Source organism: Platichthys flesus, chromosome 22, assembly GCF_949316205.1.
Source record: "Platichthys flesus chromosome 22, fPlaFle2.1, whole genome shotgun sequence".
In the NCBI taxonomy this organism is placed as follows: Eukaryota; Metazoa; Chordata; class Actinopteri; order Pleuronectiformes; family Pleuronectidae; genus Platichthys; species Platichthys flesus.
The window spans coordinates 1,276,609-1,291,485 of record NC_084966.1 but is presented as its reverse complement, the minus strand read 5'-3'; the positions used below and the strand labels follow the sequence as shown (position 1 = coordinate 1,291,485).

The following is a 14,877-nucleotide window of genomic DNA, read 5'->3' as shown; positions in this document are numbered from 1 at the left end:
AGCAACTAGAAGGAACTGCAGCTGCATTTAAAACCAACCAAGTGTCACTCCGGGTCTTACTGGGACACTCAAGTGAAATAGAAAACCCTTTTTTAAAAAGCCACACAGTGATTTGTGTGAAAGGGAAACTAGCTGGAGTGAATGTGATGATTTATGGGGATCACGTGCCGGATGAAGGTTGTGGCTCAACCTCGGGGTTCAGCCTGTAGAAGTCTGACAGAGTCTCTAGCTCTCTCTCCTCTGAGGTCTCGCTTTCTCCCCTTTTTAACTTGGCCATCGCCCCAGTTCCTTCATCCATAATTCACATGGACAGCCTCCGTCTCCCCACAGACAAACACACACAGACACGCACACCCTGAGGACGGCACACGCCTCCAAACAACACAAACACACACTTGTTTGACACGTTAGATAAGAGAAGCGGGAGTTAAGGTGAAGGACGCTTCCAAAATACTACGACACGCGATTTCAAAATCAAAATAAAGATTATTCTTCTAACGTCCAGCAGCTGCATTAATAAACAGTTTCTGTGTTTTGACAAGCAAACGAGACAAACTCTGCAAGTTCATTAATCTAAAAGAAGAAAACGAGCAGATACAGTCAAAAAGAATGTTTGATATCTGCTCATCTAATATGTGGACAAGTGAAATAAACCAGCTGCAGGAAACAGGCGGCTCTGAGGAAGATTCTTTTAGTCTGAAAAAAGAAATAGGACGATCAAAGCTAAAGATAAAGAATCTGTTGTGAGGGAGAAAAGTGGAAATAAAGGTCCCTGGCTAAAGATGAAACTGACATGGCTGTGAAGTCCAGGAAGCAGGATCTGACATCACTGAGACCTTGGGCCGACACATACTCTTCATACCAGAGATGCAAAGTAAACCAACCTCCCTCTGTGTCCTCCACCTAATCTACAACCTGGACCTCGTCCTGCAGCGTCATGAAACCAGGCCGGACCAGGTGCAGGTCTGTGAGCCTCTGAGGCAGCAGCTGCTCTACGACAGGCGGTAGAGCTGCTCTGTAGACGTATATATCCTCAGGTAGAGGAGCAGCAACACATGAATCAGGCCACATGTTCAGACAGGGTTTCTGAAAAATGTTCAGAATGGGCTCTAAGGTGGAATGACTTGAGGTTACTGAGAGTTTAAAAATCACATCTTCATGTTTCACTATTTTGTAACATGATCAAATTGTCTTCCTGACATTACAAATATGAAAAGTGCCGATCTTCCGTCAACACAGATTCCAGGAACAACACAAGCCGGCTGTAGAGTCGCTGCCTCCGTGGTTCAGCTCCTCTCTGACACGCGGCCTCATATCACATGTCAACACACACTTCAGGGCCGATCTGTCAAGGTCGAGCTGTGAAGGGCACCTGCGGCACGCTCCACACAAATCTCTGCTTCTGGTTCAGGCTGATGTTGAAGGTGGATGAGTTCAGTTTCTCATGTGGCAGCTGGAAACTTTACATGAATCTTTAACATGACAAGTTTGACCTTGAAAACAAGAGTTAGACAAAATATCCACAAATGAAGGTTCAGTTAGAAACATTCTCCAGAGTCTTCAGCCTTCGTTTAGTAAAAAACATTAAATCAGTTGGAACCGGCGGTGGCTGTTGACTCCAAAACAATGCCCCCCCCTCCCACTTGTTCTGGCCCGCGAGCACGGCAACAGTTGGTTCCCCGGCCACACGCCGGCCTCCACGCCAAGCAGTGACCTGGAGTCGAGGGCGAGAGGAGACGAAGGGTGACGCAGCGAAAAGAGGAGGATGAGGAGGTGGAGGATGACCGAGGGGACGGGGCTCAGTTTGTGACCTCGCAGAGAAGGGCAGGGAGAGGCCACGTGTGCCCCCCCCCCTCCTGCGCCATGGCGTGTCATCCTGAGTCAGTTCCCAGGAAAAGACAGTTCGCCTGAGAGCTGCCCGGCAACCACCCAGGCAGAGAGAGAGAGAGAGAGAGAGAGAGAGAGAGAGAGGCGGAGGGGAAGGGTTCTGCAGAAGAGTTAAAGACGTGGAGTCAGATTCACCATCACTCCATCACCACCTGCTCGCTGCACAAACCACCTGTCAGCCCTGAAACTCCTCCAGAGCCTCCCGTGAACTTGTGACAGCTCTGCCAGGCAGAGTGATGTGTCCTGTGGTCTCGCTCGGCCTGGTGTCACCACCGCGGTGAAACCAGCAACAATCCGTTGGCTGCGAGTCGCTGTCCGTCATCGGCCACATGCCATCGCAGCCTCGGCCTCTAAACACGATCGCAGCCGCTATTTCCCAATGGAGCAGAAATCACACGAGATCAGTGTTTCTACGTCTGGTAAACACTTCATTCCTCACGTAGAGCGACAGCAAACCCAGGGTGAGCCGCTCTGTGCTGCTGAATAATCTGTCTAGACGAGGGACGGGAGTAAAGGTCATCAAAACACAGTGGCGGCCCCGGGCTTATCTCCACATCGGCCGCTTCACACCATGGTTTGAATATGTCAACGGCAAATATCCTCACTAATGAGAATCTGTGCAAACAAAGGGAACATCATGGTGGAGAATACAAAGTCCCTGGCTCCTGTCAACAAAGAGAAGATGAGAAGATTGTTAAATCCTACCTGGAGGGGTGGGGTGGTAATTGCAGCTTGTTGTGTGCAGAGAGGGCACTAGGTGGCGCTGGTGGAGACGGAGGGAGGGGGCACGGCAGCAGCTTCTGCAGAGAAAGAAGACGGGAGGAGAAGAGTCAAGAGAAGGGCAGCGTCACACCGACAGAGAGGGATGAAGGGTTTTCATCACCGGAGAGCAAACTGCATCCACACACACAGACACACACAGACACACACTCAGCCAGTGTCTGTGCTGCAGTGGCTGGTGGAGGGGGGAGTGGAGTTGGGGGCGGGGTGGAACAGTGCAAGAAATGTGTGTGTGTATGTTTGTGTGTCACATTAATTCATGTTTGAAAGGGACTCGGAGCTCATCCTCCCCCCCGAGGGAATAGAGTTCACAGATGAAAGACCGGCTCCGTCCAGGAAATGTCCAGATTCTCCTGTTTCGGTTTGTCTCAACTGTAAAGAAGCAGTTTCTTTGCTCAAAGGCACAAAAACAGGAGTGGGAGAGCAGCAGCGTGAGTCCACACAAGCACGAGCAGTGTGTGGAAGCCGGGTGCAGGGGCTTGCACCAGGCTGAATAATGGCTCTGTCCCAGTGCTCATTTGCAGGCAGGGCCCGCTGCAGCAGCGCCACTGAGACAAAGGCTGGGAGGGGGGAGGAGAGAGGGAGAGGAGGGGAGAGACATACTGGGAGAGGGGGGGGGGGGGACTGTAAAGGGCCAGACAAGCAGAGGAAAACCAAATCCTAATTCTCTGCTCGTTACTAGAACCTCAAACCACATGAAATGAGGTATATTCATATTCACGAGTCTCACAAAGGTCCCAGTCTTCAGCTCCGCGAGGCGTCAGGACCAATGAGCTTTAGAGAGGTTCCTCCGCTCACTGCAGGACCTTCAGATCCAGTTTCCACTCTGGAACCTAAAGCCCAGGATCGTTTAATGGAACGGTCACAACTGTACGTCCACTTCCTCTTTGTGCAGATGAAACGTTCAATAGCCTCAATAGCAAACCATGTTAGTGAGGTTGGCCGCCGTTGGTTGTAGTTTTCCCTGTGAGCCGAGATGGAGGAGATCCTGATTTAGCTGATGTTGAACATGACCTCAAACCACACAACTGGTTTCCGATGGCCGTGCCAGGACGGGGGAAGTCGGTATGAAGTCTGTAGACCGGACACACGAGTCGGGGGATTCTCCTGGTGGGAGATCGTGTTGCATTAGAGGGAAATAAAGAGTTTATCTTCAAGTGTTCTTTGGTATAAAATCTATTATTGATTTGAAATATTCTGTGTAGCATGTTATCCTCTTTCAACTCAAGGTTGTGGTCACCACTGCTTTAAGTCCAGTCCAGCTTATGGTGCATTAAGCACGTTAGCATTCTGCCAACATAGACTTTATGAATCTGAGCACATCCTTTTAGAAGTAAATAAATGAAACCACTAAATCAAAGCGACGGGACCAGTCTGATGTCAGGAGACACTCCCTGACAGGATCGCCAGACCTCAGCGACCACAGAGGAAGTTGTGAGGCTGAATCACCGAGGATCCAGTCATACGGCTCGGAAACCACTTGAGAAAAGAATCAGGAGGAGGAGAGGGAGGCAGCAGCGCTCCTTCCATCCCACATCACATCTCCTCCTCGGTCCCATCATTAGCTCGTCGTGTTTCGGGGGGGGGTAGAATAAGCCGTCGGTGAAGAGCTGTAATCAGCCCGTCACCGGCGGCAGCCTGGATCGGGTTTAAAGAAAGCAACTGGGACAGTGGTGGAAAATGTAGCACGGCGGTCGTGAGGTCATTTTAAATGTTGAAGAAACCGAGGGGCACCGAGTCGCTGCCGGAGATAAGAGTTGAGGTAGAGGGGGGGGGGGGGGAGACTACAGAAGAGGTGTAGACAGTCCTGTCATCGCCGGCTGTCTTCAGGGAGGCCATTTGCCAGCACCGATTAGAGGCCGAGGCCTACACCGGAGCTGCAGAGCCGGCAAAAACTAATCTCCCCTCTGCTGCCACAAGCAGATGCTGGCTGGCTAACACCGATCTGCCACAGCCCGACTGTCAACGTGCACGCCAGCACACTGAGCGCGCTGTCACCAGATTACCCATGACTCTGTTTGACCAGGACATATGGAGAGGAGACACCTTCTAAGTCCAGGAGGTGCAAACAGGCCTCCACAGAGTCAATTATGATTAATGAATTAATGATTATTAGTCAGAGGCTTTATCTTAATGTGACTTAGTGGAAGAAACTGTGTGGTTCGGTCATTTTAATGAACTTTAGTGGGTCACTCTGTCACAAGCTTTATAACGTCTCCAAAATCAAATCTAAAATGAAAATAAGTAGATTAATGTCTCTGATTTATTCCCTTTATTCTATCAAATGCTGCTTATCGCAGGATGAAACTCTCATGGGTCCCAATAAAACCTTACGTCTAATCCCAAATTAAAAGGTAGGTCAATCTCATTGCGGTGCTGGAGGTGGGGGGGGGTGTGGCCTGCAGGGAGATTGGTGAACGGCCAACTCACTATGATCAGGATTAGCTGAATGGATCATGACGGCCTCGGGGGAGTAATCTGCCCGGACCTCTTCATCCAGAGTTTCAGCGCCGGTCGGTTCAGGACGTCTGGATCACGTCTCTGACCCGTAATATCCTGGACGCCAGAATAACGTGGCCACTTGCAAACTGAAAAGCATGACTCAGTCTGTTTGGAAAAATGCAGCTTCAGCCCGAGTCTCAGTGAGCGGGCCGAGTCATGGCAGGTGCTGGAGGACGCGGCACTCGGTTCTGCATCACCGAGCGCCGGCTGCTGAACAAAGAGGTCAGAGGAAACATGAGCCTCAGACTCTCACTCTGCCTCTGAAAAGTGAAGGATGCTCTTTCTCTCAGTACCACAACGTTTTGAGCTCTTCATCCCTGACGACTTCATGTCACCATAAGCCCCTGCGTCGGCCCAGTGTTAATACTCTCACCCAGACATGGACCCAGTAATCACTCGTTAATGCCTGAGGACTGGATCCTCGGCATCGCCAGGATCACCGGAGCAATCTCCTCCCGGCACCAGGCCCGACCACGTCCAGCCTCAACAACAACAACAACAAGCGCCTCACCATGGCAGGAACCCTCTGCGGCTGCGTCTGCTTGTTGTCCTCGTTTGCTTTAAATAAAATAGCAAATTAGATTTGAGAACACGGAAATCTAATTAGCCAAATCCTCTGTGATCTGAACGTGGGTTTAAAGGTGAGGAGCCACTCATCTCTCTCAGGCTCAGGTAGCAAACACAACAATACACAACAATACACAACTCATATCAATTCAACAGTGAGGGTTGTGGGAGGATTTAATTTCGTTTGATACGAGTTTGATCCTCTGACTCACAATAAGCTTCTTTGTTCTGAATTTATTTTCCTGCCGTGCTCGAACATTTGAATTCACTCTCATTAGATATGATTTTGTCCACGCGGTCTGTGAATGTTCTCCCCTCAGGACGCTGGTGTCAGAGGTCAAAGGTGAATGTGACCAGACGCTGATCCCCTCCATCCCCTCAGCACACAGACAGCATGACTCACAGCAAAGCCTCAGCTTTACTCCTCGTCCAGACACACACAACCTGCAGATCCTGTCACAACAACACGGATCCACAAATCCATTTATTATGACTTTGTGGACTAACTTCATTTCGGCATCATTTTTCTTCCTCCATGTGACTTCATTGAATTAGCTGCTATTCTCATTCTCCTCAGTGAATCCTCAGGCTGAGCCCAACGTTATCTCCACGCTGCAGACTCCATTTCACATAAAGACAGCGAGTGGATCCCAGTCCTCTATTGGTTTCTCGTATGTTAAACCAGCAGCTTGAATATAAAGAGTCTGACGGTTGAGTGATGGTGAATATGGAGAATGTTTTCTCTCTTCATTCCCACTCTTCAGCGTGAACCTCTGTTCTGTGTAACACCAGTGAGTGGGAACCATCTCCTGTGAGGAGAACTGAGTCACAGCTTCAACTGGTGATCAGTTAAAACAACTTCCTCGAAGTAACATCTTGGTTAAGCTTCGTGCGTCATGTGGTCGTTGTGCACTGAAACTGTATTTAATCTTTACTAAATCGAATTACCTAATAGAATTTGAAAGAGAAATGATGTGAAAACAGGCGGCCGGTGATAAATGAGAGCGACTCCTCTTCAGTCACAGCAGAAGAGCTGAGCTTCATGATCAGCTCCTCCTGAATCCAGACACTTCGGTGACCAGTGGCACGTGCACGCGGAAATGTGCACGCCCCTTCTCGTGCAACAGCTGGACCACCACTGGACTGATGTTTTTATTGAGATGGAGGGAAAGTTATCCTTCCTGCAAACTGTCTCATTACTCTCATTCATATGCATCTGTACAGTGTGCAGGAGGAACACACACACACACACACACACACAGGCTAAAGATGGCCTGTGTGTGTGTCTCTGTGTGTGTGTGTGTGTGTGTGTGTGTGTGTGTGTGTGTGTGTGTGTGTGTGTGTGTGTGTGTGTGTGATATTCCTCTGATATAAGCAGAACACAGGAAATTCCTCAAATGTTCAGTATGCGTCCAAGAGGCCAGTTTAAAACAGACACGAGATTTGAGAAGAAAGAGAGAGACAGGAAGTGGAGAGACTATGTGTGTGTGTGTGTGTGTGTGTGTGTGTTTACAGCTGGAGAAAGGGGCAGGGGGGGGGGGCTGATGCTAAGAATGATGGGAAAATTCAGGGGTGAAAACGCAGTCGGCTGTTTTTTATGGACTTAGATAAATGTGTGCCTGTCTGAGGGCATGGGCCTGTCGCACAATATGGAGTGACGTGTGTGTAGTTGTGTAGTTGTGTGGTTTCACACTAACCACAGGGTGTAGCCGTGGCCTTTGAAGTCATCCCTCCACTCTGGGCTGAGCTCAAACACAGGCTACTGTGCACGATCCCATATTACTGCATGGAAACATATATCCCAGCATGCTTTGCACTCACGGGGAACACAGTCGTCTCTATACTGCACGTTGGACTGGGTTCAACTGGTCCTGATCATTTACATTCATCATTCAGTGGGAACGTTTGAATTCAGACTGGTTTTCTCTGACCTGAACTCAAACATATTCAATTCTCTTCATGTAAAACAGGGAAAGTGTCAAATGATCATATTTAAGAAGCTGGAATCATCAAACATGTCATTTCTACTTGATAAATTCTACTTTTCAAAAGCGCAGGTGAACAGCAAGGAAAGATAAATGCTTGTAATTTGCGGCAGGGCTGTTTCCGCTCCTGAGCCTTTTCCTCTCACGCGCCATCTGCTCTGAATTAGCACCGACACGGGGAGCTCGGCGGTCTGGGCACCGGTGGTCAGACGCTGCAGAGACCTGGAGCTCCAGTCGGGGAGCAGAGGACCAGGCTGCAGCAGCCGCTTTCATATTTCTACGTGTGAATATGAAAACACAGATGAAGACTGAGGTGGAGGGGAAAACTCCCTGCTGCCGATTTACGACTTGTTTTCTTTGAGGTGGATTCAACTTTTGTCGGACTGAAATAAGAAGGAAAACTCCAGATGTGTGTATGACTTTGTGGGTTTGATGGGATTGATGGGTGTGTAGCGTGTCCATGCACTGTTTACCTTCTTTTAAAACATGATCACAATCTTTACTAGAGTCTTTCAAAGGCATCAGTACAAATTGTACACATAAATGTTTATTTTCTTAATTCCAGTTCGATATATTTCTTTGTTTCTTGTGGTTCCTTTTCATGTTAATTATCATCTAGAGGAGTTTTCACTTCCCTGCTGCAGCCGACAGAGGAGCATTAACGAGGCTGTCAGTGAAGTGGTTCCTCAGCCCAGATGTTGAGGTGTGAGAACCAGAGCTCCAGCCCTGTGGAGTCACTGAGGCTTTCAGGCTGGGAGCAGAGAGGACGCACGTGTCACTGGGACGGAGTGAGGAGCGGAAGTTTCTGGAAGTCATCAGGCAGCCGGAGGGAGGAGGCAGCTGCACAGGACTCGAACTTGTGATGTCCAGGCGTCAACACAAGCCACGTGGAACCCAGTGAACCAATGCACACATTAGATATAAGAAGGATGCTTCATGAAGAACACGCCATCGTAGAGCTCCATCCTGGACGGGCGGGTCATCGGCCCCGCGTGCAGACACCCAGCCCGCCGCTGCCAAACGTAAACACCAGTCAACGACAAACAAGCACAGACAAACTGATCCCAGAGCTGGAGTCAACAGCTGTCAGGTCTAATGGGGCCGCTCCGTCATTCAGGCCGCGCACCAGAAACCACCCTGTCAGAGAAGCATCCAAAACAAGCAAGTCGGCACTTTGCCCTCCTCCTCTTCCTCCTCCTCCTCCTCCTCCCCTTAAAATATAAAAGTATGAGTCACAGGAGGAGGCTCGGAGAACAGAGAAAATGTTCTGGCCGCGCTGAGAGGGGAAAAACCTCAAGCACCAAATGAAACATAAGGTTTTATGCTTTAACGTCTATTTTAGACCATATAACACAAATCATGTAAAGTCTTCCTCAAAATGTTCTTCCTCTCCTCCCTACCAGCTTCAGCTTTATCACATCACGTGACATTAAACCAACAATAACATCAAAATGAGATCTCACAATTGTGTAAGAAGAGGCGGGAATGTGTCAGAAATTAATCTGACCCTCTGACATACCCCCCCCCCCCTTCTTCTTCTTCCTGAACACTGCAGCATGATGAAGCTGAAATTCAGAAGATGACTCATGCATCTCAGAGATCTGCTCACAAACCGGCTCAAATCGTTCAAATTCAGCAGCCCAAGCTGTTTTATACCTCAGAATCCCAACGCTGCAGGTGATGAATCAAATATGCATAGAGTGCCCAAAAAGGATCGCGGGGGGGGTCGACAGCAGCTGAGTGATTGATAAAGTTGTCGACTCTTCATTCAAACACAAACTGCAGTGTAGCAACGAGCACAGAGAGTGAAGTGGGCAGGAAGCAGCTCTCACCTGGAGCAGCTCTCAGAAGCCTGTTAGTGTAAGTGATAGAGCGACAGTGTGGTGGGGGGGGGGGGGGGGGGGCGGCTGTGATATACGAGCGGACCCTGAAGGCCTCAGCGGAACAGAGAGGTCAGTGTGTGTGTGTGTAGCCGTGGAATCACTCGTTTCCATTAACAAAAGAGGAGCCGAGTATGATGAAGACGTGTCAATGACTTCCTGCCCTGGAGGGACAGAAGGGACAGAAGGGACAGAGGGTGAGGACGTCCCTCGTTAACGTGCTCGGGGACACGGGACACGTCTCTGTCCAGTTCCCTCACGTCAGGATCGTCCTCTGCAGCCACACGTCACCTCCAGGTAACAGAATGTAGTTCCTGCTGCTCAGCTGGGGGAGCTTCGTGGGCTCCAGCAGGTTTCCACGGGGGCGCGGGGGGGCAGCTGTTTAATTGCTGAGGCCATACTTTTGTTTCCATGACACTGGGATGAGTCAACAAGGATAAATGAACAGAGGAGTCTGGCAGAGGGAAGACGGCGTGGGACGGTGTTCAGAGCGTTTGTTTCATCTGAACACTGAAATTTATTATTAGCACAAACCTGGGGTGTGAATATATGAGTGATTCATGCCAAGAAAACCAATAAAAGATCCAAGACCTCCTTAATTCTTCAGGTAAAAACCTACAATGACATTAAAGAGCATTTGTAAACTCTCCTGCAGCAGCCGAGGAGCAACACCCCCCCTGGATCCTGCACCAGCGCTGCAGTCAGAGTGACTGAACCGTGCTCAGGTCGCCAAGCGTCTCTGGTGTCAGTGCATCGTCCGCCCTGCAGCACTGACATCATCTCACACACACACACACTGAGGCAGGAATTCACACACACACCAAACAGTGACGGCATGCAGGCACGACGCTGCTCAGCCACACCGAGCTTTGTGTTTTCATTCCTCAGATGTGGACGCAGATTAAAGCGTCTTCCATCTCCAGCTCGGTGACTCCGTGGGTTCAGACGTGACTGTCGACGGGACGCTGCCACCGCCATCGCCGCCCGGCGCAGGAAGTAGCTGTGATCGAGAACATAGGAGCTCCTGCAGACGAAATGCAATCCACGTATCCTGGTCTGAAACGTGCAGAGCTGCAGGAGTGGAGAGAACACGGAGAGAGAAAGGCTGCTGTGGAGCAACAACGTGAAGATTACTATGTTGTTTTCATTCTGGAGTTATTTACTTTTCTTATTATTGTGGTTTAAATGAAATAATACACGTGGACTGAACTTCACTTTAAACCCTCTGAGAGTAAATCTCTCAAATCAAACATGAGCATTCCTCCTCCAAGTCCGTCAAATTTAATCAAGCTGCACAGAAACTGGATCTTTGTCTGAATCCAGACCAGAATTATCCTTCCACCGGCTTTAGTGGAAATCCGTTGAGTTGTTTTTGTGTAATCCTGCTGACAGACTAACAGGCCGGGGTGAAAACACAACCTCCCTGGCAGAGATGCATATTCAAGAAAGGCTTGGATTCTAAATACAGAGGAACTTCCAGCTGCTCAAACGCTCTTATGTCACGGAGGAGCTGCAGGATCCCACACAGACCAGCAGAGGCTGAGGAGCTTTTCCCACTCAAACAGGTGGGAGAGAAACTCCCAGGACTCAGGGTCAGCTCGGTTTGGATCTGCTGTGACGGCTGGTGATTAACTCATCTGTCAGGATCTGCCTCTTTGACCAGAGGTCGCTCAGGAAACCAGGTTTATTGTACCACGGCTCATTGGCTCTGGATGGAGGAGGCACGGTCTTTTGGATTCTCTCTATGGGTGACCCCTGAGTGGGGGGTGAGGGAGCGAGAGGGGGTGAAGGCGGGGGTGCAGGGCGCCCTCATTGGGGTGTCAGAGGTTTGTAATAACCCTGGCAGCCCCTCAGGGCGTGAAGAGCTCAGGGATTTTCCTCCCTCACCCACACTGGCCACGGGCAGGAAGGCTCCACGTGCAGCCTCTGCCTGAGGTAGAAAGCAGATGGCGGGGGGGATTAGCATGTGAATGTGGGCATGCACATGGGGGGGGGGCACCCTCTCCTCATGCTTCCCCACGGGGGTTCGGTGAGCTGGGGACAAGAAAGACTGGGGATAGGAAAGGAATCAATAATTGGCGACCCGTGGCGTGCAGACAAAGGAAGTGGGAGAAGCTGGTGGCTTCAGAAAGAAGGAGAAACAGCTGATTACAGATCTGCTCTGAGGAAACATCACGTCTTTGTTTACATGAGCGTTCCTTACATGGGAATAAAAACCAAGAGAAGTTTGTGAGTGTGTAGACGTGACAGCAGCAGAGACAACACAAGGACGCAGCTTTGAAGTTCACGTCTGACATGCTGGTGTCTACAATGAGCTGTGGAGTTTCCCCACTTCTTTCCAACACACACACACATACACACACACACACACACACACACACACACACACACACACACACACACACACACACACACACACACACACACACACACACACACACACACACACACACACACACACACACACACACACACACACACACACACAACCCAACACAGGAATGGACCATTAGCCTATTAAACGTTGAAAAGGAAATAGTGGAAGTGAGGCAGATATATTCCACCTCGTTATATTCTATAATGACCGACTGAAGGACTGAATGAAACAGTTCAGACTCAGACGTGAAAACACAGAGCACAGGTTTGTTTTTCCAAAGAGACGGAACATGTGACGTATGAAACACTGAAGGAATGTCAGGGAAATCAACTCTATATGTTTATAAGCTTTATTATTGCTCTTATTCAACATGTGGTGACGCTCCAGAAGGAAGCTGAGGTTTTTTTCCAGCAGGATTTATGATCTGTGGTTTCACGAGCTGACCTGAGGTCGAGTCTCACGCCACCTTCTCTTCTCCAGCTGGTCAGGAGCGTGACACAGGAACAGATGATTCATTTTAAATCCCCAGTCCCTTGTCTAATCGCCTGGTGTCTGTGTGAAGCTGATGTTGAAGAAAATGGAGAAACTAGAAGAGAAAATGTGTGATTGTGGTGTTCTGGTCAATATCCTGTTATTCCAGAGCAGCACAGAGCGTCTACACACTGGGGTCATTCCTTTGAGGGACTGGTTTCTATGGCAGGGTTGCCTTGGTGAGGGGGGCCCTTGGTGGTCCCATAGGCGGCAGTGGGAACAGTCGACGCTTCAGAACAACACAGAGGAGGAGAGAGGGAGCGATGGGAGTTCATTGGACGTTGTTCGATCCCCGTTCAGACTCCTCCAGCGGCGGCTGCAGTGAGGAGCTTCCTGGAAGCCGGCCAGTCGTCCACTGCACACACTCAGCTGCTGTGTTCCTGCAGCCCAGCTCCAAACAGGCCAACAGGAACGTCATGTACCCTCCATGCATCTGCTTCTGCGTTTCACACGGGCTTTACTGAGACGCTCCTGTGAACTGGGGGGGGGGGGTTCCATTCATCCCGTCCAACCAGCAACAGGCAGATGCACAGCGGCGCAGAGACGAGCGTCCACTAACACGGTTAGGAGATGTTCTGGTTTAGTTTAGGAGGCTTCAGGCCCTGAGAAGCAATTTGCGCCGAATCCTTTGAGACTTCTTTCCATGACACTACATTCCATCTTGTTCGGAGAAGTCGCACATTTAAAAAAGCAGAGAAACCTGATCTGGAGTCTGTACGACTGAACAATACGTGAGCGTCCAACAATGAGGCTCATTCATTCGTGCAGCACACTTCAGCCTGTGTATTCGCCTTTAACCGCTGCCAGTGCGCTGTTTGCAAAAAAAAGACGGGGGGGAAAACAATCTTGCTGTTTAGCTTCAGCATCTGGAAGTCATAACGTTACTTTGCCGCCACGCTAACAGGAGGTCCCTGGCCCGCTCGGGGAGATGCTAAGGCTCATTAGCGGTTTCTTTCCGCCTTGGGCCCGGGTCAGAGTCCGAGAAACGAGAGCGGAGGCCTCACCAGCTTCTGGTGCATCATTCAGGCGACTTTTAAGTTTTAAAATAGTTCTGGCTTAGATGAACGGGTGAATAAAATCATAAAGCTGCACATTGACAAGCAGAATGACTTCTTTCCTCTCCTGCAGAATGAAGAGCTCGAGCTTCATTGACAGAAAATTGAAGACGAGATAGTTTTAGTTCATCTTTTGAAGTAAGAACATGTTTTTCATGTTGTTGCGTGGTTATAAAAATGCTTTAATTGAAGTGTCCTGAAATATTCAGTGCTTGTCTGTCACAGTGTCAGATGCAGGAACAAGCTGGCTTCATGCAGTAGCCTCCGACACCATTACATCCTCCAGAACATGTCAACAGCCCAGTTGGCTGCATTCTTGAGCACCACTTACTGGTGTGAAACCCCAAACACCATTTTAAACTGGACTATGAGACCAAGCCCTGCTAAGACAGACACATGTGAACCTCCTGTGACAGCTCGGTGTGAACATGCAGGAGGCTTCCAGCTCGGAGCCGATGGAAAGCTCTGGTAGGAGGTTGTAGGCTCCGTCTCCTCTGGTGTTCCCACTGCCTTCACCAGGCTGACCTCGTGGATTAGCTAACACAGTTACAACACCGAGCTGGAAGCGAGGGCAGCGGAGAATCCTGGAGATGTCAATATGTGACAGGGCTGGAGAGCAGGGAGGTCCCACATGAGAGTCCTCTCTGTCGAGGGGCACCGTCCGTGAGCGATGGGATGAGACACCGGCTGTCAGGCCCGGTTTGGGAGACGGACTGCTAGTCAACCGTGGACCAGGATCTGGTGCAGGGGGCCAGCGGGCTGGGTGAGCGGGTAGAGAGACCGGCGTCCTGGACCCAGAAGGCCGCAGGAGGCTTCTCAACTGCCTTCAAACACAGAGACTCTCACAAATGGGATCTGAGGCTCAATTAAGACTTCATTTAAACAGATGTTTCCACCACATCTGGAGTGTTTGTGACTGCACCACAACAGAGAAGATGCCACCCAGCAGCAGCAGCTTCATCACAGAGTCAATATCTCCTCTGCTTCCATATCAAACATCAGCTGAGAGACTCCAAACAGGCTCCAGAGGTCACATGGAAAAAGACTGATTCTCCTTTTTAAACGTCTGCAGCCTCGAGACATAGGTTCACAACCCAACAACCTTTAAATAATCAATTCATTTCAAGGATCACAGGATTTCTCTTTAGTCCGCATTGGGCAATTTGTAGTATTGACGATAGAATCCACACAAACCTGAAGCTGAACACAAGAGATGGACGATAAATACAATATTAAAGACTTAAAAACACAAAGAACGGCAGGGTCTCTATTAATTCAAATCTAAATAAATTATTCAAAAAGCTGATGGCAGC

General features: G+C 49.6%; 1 protein-coding gene across 4 annotated transcripts in view; it reads right to left on the bottom strand.

Annotated features, from left to right (window-relative positions):
* LOC133933750 (microtubule-associated protein 2-like) overlaps positions 1-14,877 on the bottom strand; it is a 38,718-nt gene that overhangs the window by 21,561 nt on the left and 2,280 nt on the right. For all 4 annotated transcript variants that reach the window (XM_062380958.1, XM_062380957.1, XM_062380961.1 and 1 more), the window contains exon 2: positions 2,593-2,687. The gene's annotated coding sequence lies outside the window, so the exon portion shown is untranslated. The remainder of the gene's footprint in view (positions 1-2,592; positions 2,688-14,877) is intronic.